This window comes from Triticum aestivum, chromosome 7B, assembly GCF_018294505.1.
Source record: "Triticum aestivum cultivar Chinese Spring chromosome 7B, IWGSC CS RefSeq v2.1, whole genome shotgun sequence".
NCBI lineage: Eukaryota > Viridiplantae > Streptophyta > Magnoliopsida > Poales > Poaceae > Triticum > Triticum aestivum.
The window spans coordinates 268,097,814-268,109,667 of NC_057813.1; positions in this window are offsets into that span (position 1 = coordinate 268,097,814).

Below are 11,854 nucleotides of genomic sequence, written 5' to 3' on the forward strand. Positions count from 1 at the left end.
TTCCACCATGGCCATCGCCCACGAAGGACTTGCCTCACTAGGGTAGATCTTCACGGAGTAGGCGATCTCCTTGCCCTTGCAAACTCCTTGGTTCAACCCCACAATCTTGTCGGAGGCTCCCAAGTGACACCTAACCAATCTAGGAGACACCACTCTCCAAAAGGTAATAGATGGTGTGTTGATGATGAACTCCTTGCTCTTGTGCTTCAAATGATAGTCTCCCCAACACTCAACTCTCTCTCATAGGATTGGATTTGGTGGAAAGATGATTTGAGTGGAAAACAACTTGGGGAAGGCTAGAGATCAAGATTCATATGGTTGGATTGGAATATCTTGGTCTCAACACATGAGTAGGTGGCTCTCTCTCAGAAAATGAGTACTGGAAGTGTAGGCACGTTCTGATGGCTTCCCTCACGAATGAGGAGAGGGTGGAGGGGTATATATAGCCTCCACACAAAATCTAACCGTTACACACAATATACCAAACTCGGTGGGACCGAATCAGAAAAATCGGTCGGACCGATCCAATACATAATGTGACCGTTAGGCAATTTCGGTGGGACCGACATGTCAACTCGGTGGGATCGATATCATTAGGGTTAGGGCATAACGTAATCTCGGTTTGACCGATTACACAAACTCGGTTGGACCAACTTTGGTAATAATCTAACTAGAGAGTTGGTCAGGCAAACTCGGTGGGACCGATTCGCTCGACTCGGTGGGACCAAAGCGTTACGAAAAGGAAACAGAGAGTTTGCATTGCAGACTCGGTGGGACCGATTGCTCATCTTGGTTAGACCGAAACATTACGAAGGGAAACAGAGAGTTTGCAACCCCATCTCAGTGAGACCGAGATCCCTATCGGTTAGACCAAAGTGGCTAGGGTTTCCGGCAGTGGCTATGTCAAATGAACTCGGTGGCGCCGGATGGATCAAATTGGTGGGGCCGAGTTTGACTTTTGGTTTGGGACATATGTGGATATGAGAAAGTGGTTGAGGGATTTGGAGCATATCAATAAGAATTTTGAGCAAGCAAGCCATTAAGCAACACCTCATCCCCTTTTAATAGTATTGGCTTTCCTATAGACTCAATGTGATCTTGGATCACTAAAAATAGAAAATGTAGAGTCTTGGACTTTAGAGCTTGAGCCAATCTTTTGTCCTTAGCATTTTGAGGGGTCCACAATTCTTATCCATGCCATGCCAATCATTGAACTTTCCTGAAATATTTATCTTGAAATGGCATTAGTTCAATGAGCTATATGTTGTTAATCATTACCAAAACCACCCAGGGATAGTTGCACTTCCACAAACTGATCTAAAGAAAAAGTATGGGGTTCAACTGCCATACATGAGAGTTTTCTATGGTAAGCAAATGGCCATTGACAACATATATGGTAAGTGGACTAAAAGTTTTCATTTGCTTTATACATTCAAAGTTGAGGTTGAGAAGGCATCACCTGGTAGTGTAGTTCACATTGATAAGCACACAGTGGAGTTCAAAAAAATGGTCAGAGAAGGTCCAATGAGTGTTTTAGGAGAGCCTTTGTGTCATTTAAGGCCTGCTGGAAAGTGTTTCTAGATGTGTGTAGGCCATATCTGGCAGTAGATGTCACTACTCTGAATGGGAGGTATAGAGGACAACTTGTAAGTGCTTGTGCTATAGATGCAAACAACTTGATCTTTCCAGTTGCTTATGGTGTGCTAGAGGTAGAGAGCATAGAGAGTTGGACATGGTTTTTCCAGCACTTGAAGGACCTCATAGGGCACCCAAAGGGGCATGTACACACTGATGCATGTAAAGGACTTGAATCAGTTGTAGATGATGTGTTCCAAGGAGTAGAGCATAGGGAGTGCATGAGGCACCTTGCTGCTAAATTCTCCAAGAAGTTTAAGGGGGATTTTTTTGATAAGAACTTGTGTCATGTTCCCTAACTTATAGCAGTAAAAAGCATAACTACCATCTGAGGCAGTTGTATAGCAAGCCTGATGTGAAAGAGTATTGAGATGAGCATCACACCAAGATATGGGCCATGACACTTTTTAATGAATTCTACAAGTTAGATTATGTGAACAATAACCTTGCATAGTCATTTAATTCCAAGATAAGAAAATGGAAAGGATTGCACATTGTAGACCTATTTGACAAGATCAGGCAATATTTGATGGAGAAATTTGACCTGATGTAGAGCATTGCTGCTGCTACTTATGTAGGGCACATCATAGTCCCTAAAGTGATGAAAATGCTGCTGCTAAAGTCCAAGGGCTTGGACATGAACATTGTGAAGAGAAGTACATTTCAGGCAGAGGTAACTGCAATTGACAAAGAGAAGAGGGAGTGGAGGTATCATGTGGATTTGCAAGCAATGACATGTAGTTGTAGAAAGCGGAAAATTACTGGATATCCTTGCATACATGCTCCCTATTTCATTACTTCAATGAGAGGTCCAGTAAGTGAGATAGATCAGTATGTGCATTAATTTTACTCAGTTAAAAGATTCAATCTCACTTATGCTGAAAATTTGCCTGCAATGGAGGGAAAACAGCAGTGGGACATTGTTGACCCTGGGTTTAAACTCTCTGCACCTGTGCAGCACAGACCTCCTGGCAGACCAAGGAAGGCTAGGATAAGGGCACAGTCTGAAGGAAAAGGCCTAGGAGGTAGGAGAAATAAGTGCTCTTGTTGTGGAAGACTAGGACACCGTGGGACCCACTGCAAAGAGTCCATTGATCCTGCTTTTGGAGAAGATGAGCATTGGGTGCTGATAATGCTGGAACAGAAGCTCTAGAATCTGGTCAAAATGAAGCTCCAGAATCTGCCCAAAATGAAGCTCCAGAACAAACTGCCCAAAATGAAGCTCCTCAAGAAGGAACAGAAGCTCCTAGCTCTCTTCCAACTGCTACTAGCTCTCCTGCTGCTCCTAGCTCTCCTCCAGCTACTACTACATCTAAGGCTATTGATAGTGATCTTGCTAGGTATGCAATATATTGTACTGCATGTACATGCATTAATTATGTAGCTATTTTTTTGCTGACACATCTTGATTGTGTTCATGTTTCTCAGCCCAAGGAAGAAATTTCAAAGGCCAGCTACAAGAAGTACAAACTGGGGTTCACCACAGAAGAAGGTGAAAGGTGGCATGTGATGACCCACAAGTGTAGGGGATCTATTGTAGTCCTTACGATAAGTAAGAGTGTCAAACCCAACTAGGAGCAGAAGGAAATGACAAGCGGTTTTTAGTAAGGTATTCTCTTCAAGCACTGAAATTATCGGTAACAGATAGTTTTGGGATAAGGTAATTTGTAACGAGTAACAAGCAATGAAAGTAAATAAGGTGCAGCAAGGTGGCCCAATCCTTTTTGTAGCAAAGCACAAGCCTGGACAAGTTCTTATATAGAGAAAATCGCTCCCGAGAACACATGGGAATTATCGTCAAGCTAGTTTTCATCACGTTCACATGATTCGCGTTCGTTACTTTGATAATTTGATATGTGGGTGGACCGGTGCTTGGGTATTGCCCTTTCTTGGACAAGCATCCCACTTATGATTAACACCTATTTCAAGCATCCACAACTACAAAAGAAGTATTAAGGTAAACCTAACCATAGCACGAGACATCCAAATCAGCCCCTTACGGAGTAACGCATAAACTAGGATTTGAGCTTCTGTCACTCTAGCAACCCACCATCTACTTATTACTTCCCAATGCCTTCCTCTAGGCCCAAATAATGGTGAAGTGTCATGTAGTCGATGTTCACATAACACCACTAGAGGAAAGACAACATACATTTCATCAAGATATCGAACGAATACCAAATTCACATGACTACTAATAGCAAGACTTCACCCATGTCCACAGGAACAAACGTAACTACTCACAAAGCATATTCATGTTCATAATCAGAGGGGTATTAATATGCATTAAGTATCTGAACATATGATCTTCCACCAAATAAACCAACTAGCATCAACTACAAGGAGTAATCAACACTACTAGCAACCCACAGGTACCAATCTGAGGTTTTGGTACAAAGATTGGATACAAGAGATGAACTAGGGTTTGAGAGGAGATGGTGCTAGTGAAGATGTTGATGGAGATTGACTCCCTCCCAATGAGAGAATCGATGGTGATGACGATGGTGATGATTTCCCCCTCACGGAGGGAAGTTTCTCCGGCAGAACAGCTCCGCTAGAGCCCTAGATTGGTTCCGCCTCGTGGCGGCGGAGTTTCGTCACGTAAGCTTGCTTATGATTTTTTTCCAAGGTAAAAGATTTCATATAGAAAAAGATGGGCACTGGAGGGCTGCCAGGTGGCCCACGAGGCAGGGGGCGCGCCCAGGGGGGTTAGGGCACGCCCCCCACCCTCGTGGCCAGGGTGTGGGCCCCCTCTGGTACTTCTTCCGCTCAATATTTTTATTAATTCCCAAAATGACTTTCGTGGAGTATTAGGACTTTTGGAGCTGTGTAGAATATGTCTCTAATATTTGCTCCTTTTCCAGCCCAGAATCCCAGCTGCCGGCATTCTCCCTCTTCTTGTAAACCTTGTAAAATAAGAGAGAATAGCCATAAGTATTGTGACATAACGTGTAATAACAGCCCATAGTGCAATAAATATCGATATAAAAGCATGATGCAAAATGGACGTATCAACTCCCCCAAGCTTAGACCTTGCTTGTCCTCAAGTGGAAGCCGAAATCGAAAAATATGTCCACATGTTTAGAGATAGAGGTGTCGATAAAAATAAAATACGGACATGAGGGCATCATGATCATTCTTATAACAGCAACATATATATATATATATTGTCATATGATTTCTTATGCTCAAGTAATAATCTATTCACAATGTCAAGTATGAATCAGAAACTTCATTGAAAACCAACAAACTGTAATCTCAGTCATTGAAGCAATTGCAATTTATCATAACATCGGAAAGAGTCAATATAAGAGCTTTTCAGCAAGTCCACATACTCAACTATCATTTAATCTTTCACAATTGCTAACACTCACGCAATACTTATGGTTATGGAGTTTTAATCGGACACAGAGAACGATAGGGGCTTATAGTGTTGCCTCCCAACCTTTTGCCTCAAGGGTAATGTCAACAATAATAGTTCATGCTAACTTACATCCAATTGGATATATATATCAGGATCTTTCCAACACGAGGTGCTTGCCAAAGGATAAAATATAAAAAGGAAAGGTGAAGATCACCATGACTCTTAATGTGAGACAAGAAGTGAAAGATCGACCCTTCGCAGAGGGAAGCAGAGGTTTTCATGTGCTTTTATGGTTGGATGCACGAAATCTTAATGCAAAAGAACGTCACTTTATATTGCCACTTGTGATGCAGACCTTTATTATGCAGTCCATCGCTTTTATTACTTCCATATCACAAGATCGTATAAAGCTTATTTTCTCCACACTAATAAGTCATACATATTTAGAGAGCAATTTTTATTGCATGCAACATGACAACTTACTTGAAGGATCTTACTCAATCCATAGGTAGGTATGGTGGACTCTCGTGGCAAAACTGGGTTTAAGGATATTTGGAGGCACAAGTAGTATCTCTACTTGGTGCAAGGAATTTGGCTAGCATGAGGGGGAAAGGCAAACTCAACATGTTGGATGATCCATGACAATATACTTTAATTAAGATGTGAGAAAACATAGCCCATTACGTTGTCTTCCTTGTCCAAAATCAACTCTTTAGCATGTCATACTTTAAAGAGTGCTCACAATCATAAAAGATGTCCAAGATAGTATATTTATATGTGAGAACCTCTCTTTCTTTATTACTTCCTATTAATTGCAACGATGACCAAAACTATGTTTGTCAACTCTCAACAACTTTTAATCATCATACTCTTTATATGTGAAGTCATTACTATCCATAAGATCAATATGGTCTCTTTTATTTCTTTTTGTTCTTTTATTTCCTCAAGATCATATTAAGATAGCAAAGCCCTTGACTCAACAATAATCTTTATTATAAATAGCTCACAGACTCGATTACATAGAGGGATCATAAAGCAAAACTCAAAACTAAATCATACCAAATCTTTATTCTACTAGATCAAGATATTACCAAAAAGGATCGAACAAAGAAAAACTATAAAGGTAGGAGTGTGATGGTGATACGATACTGGGGCACCTCCCCCAAGCTTGGCAGTTGCCAAGGGGAGTGCCCATACCCATGTAATTAGTTCCTCGGAGGTGGTGATGATGGAGTTGTTGGTGATGTAGGCTTGTTGTCTGTCTTCTATGGAATAGGCTCACCATCATAGAAGGATGATCGAGTCTCCAGGATCCTCAAATCTGCAGCCAAACTCATCCTCTTGAATCTATATTCATAGTCACAGTTTTGGTTTTGCAGGTCATAGATCTGGGCTTGCAGGTGCTCTATTTTATCATGAAGCTTGAAGATGGTCTCCCCAATGTTCTTGGCGTCCAGCTTGTCGTTGTTGGTGAACTCCGCGATCATCATTAGGTTGGCATTGAGTCCGCGTTCCACCATTGTCACGCCCAATATGCGACACTATCCTAAAGAGACTCGAAGGTCCCACCAAGGATAGAACTGCATATTGATACGCTTTTGCAAGGTGGATATCATTACATCAACATTACATAATAGATGGGGATACATACAAAAACATCCAATGACACAAGAATACAACAATATATCATACAGGAGAACAACATCCGTCTACAGATGAAACACAGACAGAAGCTCAAACAACATCCACCCTGCTAGCCCATGCTGCCGACCTAGAACCTATCCCCTGATCAAAGAAGAAGCAGAAGAAGAACTCCAAAACAAGCAAGCATCGCTCTCGCGTCATGATCATCGCAAAACATGTACCTGCAACTGTTGTTGTAGTAATCTGTGAGCCACGAGGACTCAGCAATCCCATTACCATGGGTATCAAGACTAGCAAAGCTTAATGGGAAAGGAAGGGGTAAAGTGGTGAGGTTGCAGCAGCGACTAAGCATATATGGTGGCTAACATACGCAAATAAGAGCGAGAAGAGAAGCAAAGGAATGGCTGTGAAGCTAGCAATGATCAAGAGGTGATCCTGAACTCCTACTTACGTCAAACATAACCAAAGACCGTGTTCACTTCCCGGACTCCGCCAAAAAGAGACCATCACGGCTACACACGCGGTTGATGCGTTTTAATTCGAATCAGGTGTCAAGTTATCTACAACCGGATATTAACAAATTCCCATCTGCCACATAACCGTGGGCACGGCTCTCGAAAGTTTATACCTTGCAGGGGTGTCCCAACTTAGCCCATGATAATCTCTCGCGATCAACGAAGGATATTCCTTCTCCTAGGAAGACCCGATCAGTCTCGAAATCCCGGTTACAAGACATTTCGACAATGGTAAAACAAGACCAACAAAGCCGCCTGATGCGCCGACAATCCCGATAGGAGCTGCACATATCTCGTTCTCAGGGCAACACCGGATGAGACATCCTACGAGTAAAACCAGACCTCGAGTTTCCCCGAGGGGGCCCCGCAGTCTACTCGGATCGGACCAGCACTTAGAGAAGCACTGGCCCGGGGGGCTAAAATAAATATGACCCTCGAGAGTGCGACTCCCAAGGGAACAGTAGGTGGTGGCGAGGCAAATGGTAAAACCAAGGTTGGGCCTTGCTGGAGGAGTTTTATTCAAAGCGAACTGTCAAGGGGGTCCCATAAATCACCCAACCGCGTTAGGGACGCAAAATCCGGGAACATAATACCGATATGACGGAAACTAGGGCGGCAAGAGTGGAACAAACACCAGGCATAAGGCCGAGCCTTCCACCCTTTACCAAGTATATAGATGTATTAATAATATAAGAGATATTGTGATATCCCGACATAATCCTGTCCACCATGGAGCAATCTTCAACTTCACCTGCAACTAACAATGCTATAAGAGGGGCTGAGCAAAGCGGTAACATAGCCAAACAACGGTTTGCTAGGAAGGGTGAAAAGGTTAGAGGCTGACATGGCAATTTGGGAAGGCTTGAAGAACAAGTGATAGGAAGCGCAGCATAGCGATAGAACGAAGCAACTAGCATAGCAATGATAGTAGTGAGATCCAGGGTAGCGGTCATCTTGCCTGAAATCCCGCAAGGAAGAAGAACGAGTCCATGAAGAAGACGAACGGATGAAGCCGAACCAAGCGTAGACAAACGAATCCTCACGATCGCAACGAAACAGGAACTAACGAGAAGGAGCACAACCGGAAAGAAGCAAACAACATGGTAAACACACAACACATAAACAAGGCATGATGCACAGACAAGTATGATGCATGTCCGGTTTAATAAGGCATGGCATGGCAAAGTGCAACAAACAACACTACAAATTAAGTGGAGCTCAATATGCAACGAGTTGCATATCGACGAAACACCACATCGAGTTATTTAGTTCACTCTCGTTTAGGAACACAACAATATTCAATGTTGTTAAACATGGCAAGAAGTGAAGCATAATAAAACTACCTAGCTAGGCAATTTAAATGAGGCCGGAAATAACAAACAACAATTTCGGAAAATCCTCATATGCAATTTATGAATTTGCTACTGTTCTGCCCTATACACAATTTTAGAGTTGTTAAACATGCAAAGTGATGCCACCATGTTAATCTATGCATTTTTCCACCCCATTTACATGTATAGTTTATTAAAATTGGAGCTACGGTTATTTAGTTATGAAATAAATCATTTTAGCATGGCATTTGAGCAAATTTAATCAAACAGCATTTTAAACATTTCAAACATGGATGAAAGTGGAATATTATGAAAGTACATGTAATTCCAAGCATTTTACATGTTTAATTCATTTTAATCCGATGCACGGTTTGTGAGATATTAAATGCATGAACATGAGGGTCTTTTTTGTAAAACTGTAATCTCTGGATAATGTCTAAATTCGCAGGCAAGGAAAAAACACATCACGGGCCGAAACTAGCTGGCCCAACAAAGCACAGGGTGAGGCGCTGGATCTGAAGGTCAGCAGGACTCATGGGTCGGCTCGGTGGGAGGCTGGCTTGGATCGATCGATGAAGGGGATCAAGCGGGCTGGAGGTCAACGCATGACCAAGGAGACTTGGCGCTGGTCGTCCTCCTCGCATGCAGAAGCAGGGGAACAGCGCGACGACGAAGAGGCCAGGCGCGATGCAGAGGAGGCGCCGGCAGCAGAACTTGGCGAGGCGGCGGCGACAGGGCTTGCCGGCGGCGCCCTGGAGGCGGGGACGAGGCCGAAGACACGGGGCCGCGTCGGATCTGTCGGAGACGGCCACGAACAGAGCAGAGCGGCAGCGGGAGCTGCAAGGCCATGGCGGGGGAGAAATTCAGACAAGAGGCTGAGAGATTAGAGAGAGAGAGAGAGAGAACCGAAGGGAGAGCTGGATGAGGTGAGGAGACCTGGCCGGCGCAGGGTGCTCGAGGAGGTCGTGGGGTGGAGCTCCGGCAAGACGCACGGGAGGCTGCAGAGATCTAACACCCATGATGCGGCTATATCTCCCACGTGTCGGAGCACGACTTATAGGCATAACCGCATGGTGGTTTTGTCGCAAGAAGGGTCATCTTCACACAATCCCATGTAATGAACAAGAATGGGATAAAGAGAGTTGGCTTACAATCGCCACTTCACACAATACATTGTTAAGATCATACATCATTCAAAATACACTCATAGACCGACTACGGTCAAATTCAAATGAAAAGAAGACAACCCAAAATGCTAGATCCCCGATCGTCCCGACTGGGCTCCACTACTGATCATCTGGAAACGATACATAGTAACGGCCAAGGTCCTCGTCAAACTCCCACTTGAGCTCGGTTGCGCCATCTGCGCTGGTATCCTCGGCACCTGCATCTGTTTTGGTAGAATCTATGAGTCACGAGGACTCAACAATCTCACACCCGCGAGATCAAGACTATTTAAGCTCATAGGTAGGAAAAGGGGTAATATGGTGGAGCTGCAGTAAGCACTAAGCATATAAGGTGGCTAACATACGCAAGTGAGAGCGAGAAGAGAAGCAACGCATTGGCCGAGAAGCTAGAAGCGATCAAGAAGTGATCCTGAAAACTACTTACGTACATAAATAACACAAACCGTGTTCACTTCCCCGACTCCACCGAGAAGAGACCATCACGGTTACACACACGGTTGATGCATTTTAATGAAGTCAAGTGTCAAGTTATCTACAACCGGACATTAACAAATTCCCATCTGCCTCATAACCGCGGGCACAGCTTTCGAAAGATAATATACCCTGCAGGGGTGTCCCAACTTAGCTCATCACAAGCTCTCACGGTCAACAAAGGATATACCTTCTCCCGGGAAGACCCGATCAGCCTCGGAATCCTGCTTCGCAAGACATTTTGACAATGGTAAAACAAGACCAGCAAAGCCGCCCGATGTGCCGACAAATCCCGATAGGAGTCGCACGTATCTCGTTCTCAGGGCGCACCAGATTGTCCAAACTTCCAATAGGCCAGCCCAAAGTTGCCCCTGGTGGCCACCAGCGGCTGACAGGTTGGACCAACACTCGAAGGAGCACTGGCCCGGGGGTTAAAATAAAGATGACCCTCGGGCTCGCAAAAACACAAGGGAAAAAGGCTTAGGTGGCAAATGGTAAAACCAAGGTTGGGCCTTGCTGGAGGAGTTTTATTCAAAGCGAACTGTCAAGGGGGTCCCATAAATCACCCAACCGTGTAAGGAACGCAAAATCAAGGAACATAACACCGGTATGACGGAAACTAGGGCGGCAAGAGTGGAACAAGTCACCAGGCATAAGGCCGAGCCTTCCACCCTTTACCAAGTATATAAGGAGCATTAAATTAAACAGGAGATATTGTGATATCCCAAAATATCCATGTTCCGACCAGGAACAAACTTCATCTTCACCTGCAACTATCAACGCTATAAGGGGGGCTGAGCAAAAGCGGTGACATAGCCAAACAACGGTTTGCTAGGACAGGATGGTTAGAGGCTTGACATGGCAATATGGGAGGCATGATAAACAGTGGCAGGTAGAGCTAACATAGCGATAGAGTGAGTACTAGCAAAGCAAAGATAGAAGTGATATCGAAGGTATGGTCATCTTGCCTGCAAGGTTCTCAGAGTAGTCGAAGGCTTGATCCTCGTTAGCGTACTCAACAGGTTCCTCGTGCACGTACTCGTCTCCCGGCTCTACCCAAAGCAAGAACACAAGCAAAGGAACCACAATAAATCACTGTGCAATGCACAAGCAACATGATGCAATACATGACATGATATGGGAGATGTGATATACAATGCATATGCGTGCTCCGGGAGGAAAAAGGATGAACAAGGCATCAACTTGGAAAACCAAGTATGCCGCTGGAAAGATGAGATGATTTCAGTTGAAATCGATATAAAGATCACCGGGAACGGATGCACGGTTTGCAAATGGCAAGCAAAACAATGGCACAAAGCTGCGATTAACAGCACAATGCTACTTAGCATGCAACAAGAAACTATGCTACAGCACCCCAACATACAAACAAAGCATATGGCAGTGATCTACAGGAGATTCTTAATAAAATAGGAACACTGAGCTACGACTAAATCACACCACAACAGGTTCAAACAAGCATGGCGAAAGTGCAAAAAAAAATCAGGTTGGATATGGCATAAACAGCATCACGAATCAATGTTCAGAGCAAGTTATCGACATGCTACAGGAACTTATAATAGCAAAACAAGACATGACATGATTCTACTCAAATCATAGATCAAAAGTCCCTTAGTGACCATGAGCCAAAAAAGGACCAGAAGATATGATGGCACCCATGTAAACATAGCAAGTTTCGTTAACAGATTC